The sequence below is a fragment of the Bubalus kerabau genome, chromosome 16, assembly GCF_029407905.1.
Source record: "Bubalus kerabau isolate K-KA32 ecotype Philippines breed swamp buffalo chromosome 16, PCC_UOA_SB_1v2, whole genome shotgun sequence".
Classification (NCBI taxonomy): domain Eukaryota; kingdom Metazoa; phylum Chordata; class Mammalia; order Artiodactyla; family Bovidae; genus Bubalus; species Bubalus kerabau.
Window position 1 is genome coordinate 49,353,278 of NC_073639.1, and position 6,231 is coordinate 49,359,508.

Below are 6,231 nucleotides of genomic sequence, written 5' to 3' on the forward strand. Positions count from 1 at the left end.
AGGCCAATGTTGGTCCTCCAGCCAGTTCTCCTCCAGCAGCCTTGCACTACGTCCTTTGTCTGTGCACCCTAGCGGTGCACATTTGCCATAGTCGCCATTAATACCTGGCGACCGCGTACCCTAGGGCTGGGGATTGGATAGAATAAATTCTTCGAAAAACAACTACTGCATTGCAGGTTAAGCATTTAAAATTGTGCTCAATAGTTAAAAACTTTTCCCCAAAACTGCACCAAACCGAAGAAATAGCCCAGAAGTCCTAAAGGTTAGGTCAATTCTGATGCATCTTTTCTATGGAATAATACACAGCAGATTCTTAAAGGCAGAAGTGGTCAGATAAAAAGTGCTCCAGGACTTCCCTGGTGGTTCAGTGGTTAAGACTCTACCCTTCCGCTACAGGGGTTTAATCCCTTCTTGGGGAAGATTCCACATACTATGGATCTTGGCAAAAAAAAAAAGTGCTCCAAAGTATGTAATTCAATGAAAGCAAGATTTCGAACAATGAACTGGTCACTGTCATTTTAGAAAGTCACTGGAGACAGAGATGTGTATACAATACCTACAAATGTATACATATATTTGTATACATATATAGAGGGCTTTCTAGGTGGGACAGTGGTAAAGAATCCACCTGCCAATGCAGAAGACGAAAGAGATGCAAGTTCCATCCTTTGGTTGGGAGATCCCCTGGAATAGGAAATGGCTACCTGCTCCAATATTCTTGCCTGGAAAACTCCTTGGCCAGAGGAGCCTGACTGGCTATACTCCACGGGGTCACACAGAGTCAGACATGAAAGCGACTGAGCACCTACAGGTATAGGGTACTTAGAACTATAGGTATGTATATACAGTACATTGTATAATTTATAACAGCTAACTATTGGTTACCATATGCCAGGCTATTGTCTTTTTATATATTAATACATTTATTCTTCACAGCGATTCCAGGAGGTGCTTACTATTAAATCCCTATTTTACAGATGAGAACATTTAAGGCCCAGAGAAGTTAGGTAGTAGGCTCAAAAGTCACACAGCCGACAAGAGTCTGGATTCTCACAGGAGAAACTGTTAACAGCATTTGCTTTGGGAAGAGTAAGTCCTTTTCACCTTACGCCTTGAGTACAGTGTGAATTTCTCTTATCACCTTCAAGTATTGCTTTTGGAAATGCAGAATCTTCAACAATTTCTGCTGCCACTCCCAATCTTCAGTAATAGCCCTGGATGGTTGCATCAGCCTGTGGGAATGCAGTTCTGAGGGGCAGGCTCCCAGGCCACTCAGGGAGAAACCCCACTCCAAGCCTCAGGACATGTGGGCTCTCTACCCTGGACTCGGGCCAGAGGCTATCAGAGCTGGACAATGGGTCATCTTTGTTTTCCAAGGACCAGGTATTGCAGTGCTACGAGTCAGCCATAGCCTGCCCTTATCTCCTCATCCATCCCCCCACTTCATTCAATGACTATTTAATGCCAGGAGTCACCACAGGACAAAAAGAGAGAATCCCCTCCTTCAAGGCCTTCCTTTTTAAAAATATATAATTTTATTTATTTATTTTATTTTTGGCTGTGCTGGGTCTTCGTTGCTTCATGTAGGCTTTTCTCTAGTCGTGGTGAGCGGGGCCTATTCTGTAGTTGCGGTGGGTGTGACAGCTTCGCATTGCAGTGGCTTCTCCTGTTGCTGAGCATGGGCTCTAGGTGCTCAGGCTTCAGTGGCTGCAGTGCATAGGTTCAGTAGTTGTGGATCCTGGGCTCTAAAGTACAGGGTCAGTAGTTGTGGCTGTGGCGTATAGGTTTAGTTGCTCCGAGGCATGTGGGATCGTTCCAGACCAAGGATGGAACCCATGTCTCCTGCATTGGCAGGTGGATTCTTTACCACTGAGCCACCAGGGAAGCCCAAGACTTTGCTGTTCAGTGGGTGGGATTGGGAAACAAGATGAGCAATGACTGCAGAAAGAGTTGTAAAATTTCAACCCAGGAAAGTGAAAAGAATGAGCAGGGCAGACAGGAGGGGCTAAGATTGCTAGAGGGAGTCCACCCACCCTGGGAAGGAGATCTTTACCCTTAACTTGTGAATTGATGGGGTAGAAGTTAGGAGGGGGCAGATGAGATGAAATATGCATCTGGAAAAGTTTTCTAAGCCCTTGAGGGAGGAAAAGCGGGGAGGCTATGTATGCTTGATCCCCATGGCCTTGGGCCCTGCTCAGTGGCTCAGGCTGCCACCCTCCTCTGTGAGACATGACCACCATGGTCTGTGCCAAGTCAGTCCTCATTATTCGGATTCCATATTTGCAGATTTGCCTATTCATTAACTTTTTTTTTATAACTTTCAAATCCATACTTATATGCTTTTACGGATAAAACGTTTGAGTCTCCTGAGGCCCTCATGAGAGTGAGGGAGGTGACTGCCTTGTGTTGGCAGCTCTCACATTGCAAACACGTGTCCTGTGAGCTACTTAGGGCCACACTCCTTGAATCTTTGTGCTTTTTCTTGGTGATTTCGCTGTTCAAAATGAAATGATATTAATGAATCAACTGCCTGTATCAAATAAGAACAAAAACTCACATAAAGACACCATGATGGATTGAACAGTTGGCAAAAATGTGATTGGAGGGTGGCAGGAGCCTAACTCTGTATTTTTCCTGAAGCAGATTCCGAATCTGTTAATTCGGTACTGGTGGCACCGTCATAGAGCATAGGTACTGTCGACTGAAAAAAATGCACAACCTAAAATTTGAGAGTTATGCTTTATTTGAAGAACAAAACTGAGGACTTAAGCCTAGGACACGGCATCTCAGATAACTCTGAGAGTGGACCGCTCCAAAGAGGCAAAGGGGGAGCCAGGATACATAGGAGACTTGCAACAAAGACCAGGTAGTTGGAACATCAAAAGATTACTGTTCATTAAGGAAAACCAGATATGTCGACTTAAGGAATTTAGCACTTTTCTGTGTATAGGAAGATGCAAAGACTGAGCTCATTGAAATCATTCCTTTCATGTGCACCCCAGCAATCTGGGGCCTGTATCCTGTGCATTTCAGCCGAAGTTGCCTCAGAGTGCCCCATCTGGGCAGCTGTAATGTGATGGCTTGATGGCTGCAACACCCTTTGTTTACTGAAGGATGTGGCAGGTGACAGTTTTCATTCCCAGCACCTTGAACCGTGAGAATCGGCTATCCTTGCATTATGCAGGCAATACTCTTTACAGGAAGTAATTCATGCCCACGTCAACCTTTTGGAGGTAGACTCCTATGGTCTAAGGAATTGGTGCCTCTCCACCGCAAGCCCTTGCTCCTCATCCTTCTAGGTCTCCAAACCTCCAAAAGTGAAACTTGCTCAGTTGTGTCCAACTCTTTGTGACCCCATGGACTGTAGCCCATCAGACTCCTCTGTTCATGGAATTCTCCAGGCAAGAATATTGGAGTGGGTAGCCATTCTTTCTCCAGGGGAATCTTCCTGACCCAGGGATTGAACCTGGGTCTCCTGCTTTGCAGGCAGATTCTTTACCATCTAAGCCACCAGGGAAGCCCCCCAAACCTCCAAAGGCAAGGATTAAATCCTGTTCATCTTTGACCTCCAGTGCTCAGCTCAATGCCCAGCAATCAGTAAAGAAACTTGCTGAAAGAATGAAGACCACCTCCTACTTGCTTACCCAACACACAAAACACACCACCTTCCATAGAGGTGCCACCTGCCTACCCAGACAGGGCCCCAGTACAGGTGCCACCTTCTGTGAAAGGAATAGTGAACAGGTGTTATTTCAAAGGGACTGATGGCAGCTCCCCACAGCCTTAAGCTTCAGAGTTCTTAAGAGTTCTGTGATTGATTAGTAGTGTCTGTCCCAGGAGAGGGGAGAGGGGACCGTGTGCCTTAAAACAGATGGAGGGCTCGTGTCATCGTGACTTCACCAGTGTAATTTTCAAGAAGTTAAAAACTCTTACATGAATGTGACACAAAAAGTGGGCTAGACGTTTAGTTAATTCAATGATGAGGGAAGCAACCAGATAGGAAAGATGGTTCCTGGGGGAAATTTGAGGAATTGGTTATTTACAGGGATTTGAAAAGAATGTTGGAATAAGATGAATCAGTCACATTCAGAACTGGTTATTGTTTCCCAGGGTAAAACCTTAACCTTTGATTATCTTTTCTATTTCAGAGAAATCATTTATCTTCTGTTTGACAGAAACCTGCAAGTTAACTTGGAGATTATGTCACAGACCCTTAGCTTTCAATCTATAGTCAACAGATAGGTAAACACAGGTGCAGAACCCCTGCAACAAGGATCGCAAACTTATGGTCTAAGGGGCCAAATCCAGCCCTCCTCTTGTGTTTTTCTTTCTTATTATTTTTTAATAGTTTAGAAATATACATAACTTAAAATTTGCCATCTTAAATTAACCATCTTTAAGTGTACAATTCATATCATTGCGCAGCCTTCACCACCATCATCTCCAGAACTTTTTCATCTTCCCAAAATGAAATTCTATTCCCATTAAACACTAATGTGCCACCCCGCAAAAACCCACTAACACCTCTGGCACCCACCCTCCCACTTTCTGTCACTGTGGATTTGACAGTTCTAGGTACTTCATCAAACTGGAATCCGACAGTCTTTTAACATCTGCCTTATTTCCCTTAGCATAATGCCTTGAGAATCCCAGGGATGGGGAAGCCTGGTTGGGCTGCTCTCTCTGGGGTCGCACAGAGTCGGACACAACTGAAGCGACTTAGCAGCAGCAGCAGCAGCAATGTCCTAAAGTTTCATCCGAGTTGTAGCGTGTATTCGAATTCCCTTCTTTTTAAAGGCTGAATAATACCCCATTGTATGCATATGCTACATTTTGTTTATCCACTCATCCATTGATGGACACTTGGGTTGCTTCCACATTTTAGCCATAGTGGATACTGTGGCTACGAATATGATGAGTATGTATGTGTCTCTTCTAGATCCTGTTTTCAATTCTTTTAGCTATATACCCAGAAGTGGGATTACTAGTAATTCTATTTTTAGTATTTTGAGGAGCCACCATGCTGGTTTTCACTGAAGCTGCACCATTGTACATTCCCATCAGCAATCACAATCTCTCCACATCCTCACCAACACTTATTGTTTTCTGCTTTTTTAAAAATAGCTGTCCTAGTGATTGTGGTTTGTCACTGTGGTTTTTATTTGCATTTCCTTAATGATTAGTGATGTTGAGCATCTTATGTGCTTATTGGCCGTTTGTTTATCTTCTTTGGAGAAATGCCTACTCAAGTCCTTTGACCAGTTTCTAACTGGATTGTTTGAGTTGTAGTTTTTTTTATACTTTCTGGAGATTAATTGCCTACCTTAGTAAATAAAGTTTATTGAAACACAGCCACACCCACTTGCTTATTTATTGTCTCTGGCTGCTTCCAAGCTGTACCTGGAAAGCTAAGTAGCTGCAAAGATGACTGCGTGACCCGCAAAGCCATATTTGCCATCTGGCCCTTTACAAAATGAGTTTGGTGACCCTGGCCTTGAATTATTAAGTAATCCTTCATTGATGCTCCAACAGGACCACAGAAGAGCATGGTGAAGTCATTACGGAAGCTTTGGGTCATTTTTCCAAAGAGTGGTAGAGGATACAAGCAAAACCTAGGAGTTTCTGTCTGTATCACCCCAGTCTGTGATGCCCACAAATGAATGTGCTCCTCAAATTCCACTGAAACACTACTTGCTGATGGTGTGTGGGAGGCCCTCCTCCTCCTCTAGCCCTGATCCCTCCCCCCACCATGGGTTGGACAACTGAACTGATGACATTGCCTGGGTGGGTCCCCTCCAGGCACAGGGTGGAGACTGGGGTAGCCACCTAGGTCCTCTGAGCCTGGGTTATCTCACCCAGGATAATAAAGAGGATTAATTGGAACAGTGTAGCCAGCTTCCTCAAGAGGAGTTCCCTAGAATGCCACCATCCAAGCTAATTCCAGCCAAGAGAGCACACTGCTGAAGGGAGAGTGAACCTATCCAGGAAAGATCTTTGTCCTCCCCTAGGGGATATTAAGCAAAGCTTCCCAGGGCTTAGGTTCATCTCAGGGGCTTCAGACTTTGTTTAAACATCAGCAGGGCGGAACAGCTTTTGCCCTGGTGCCAGTATTGGTTCTAAGCTTAGTGTTGGGCAGGATGGGAATTTGAAGGGGGCCCTGGGACATAGAACAGCAGACTGGTTCCAAATAGGCAAAGGAGTACGTCAAGGCTGTGTACTGTCACGCTGCTC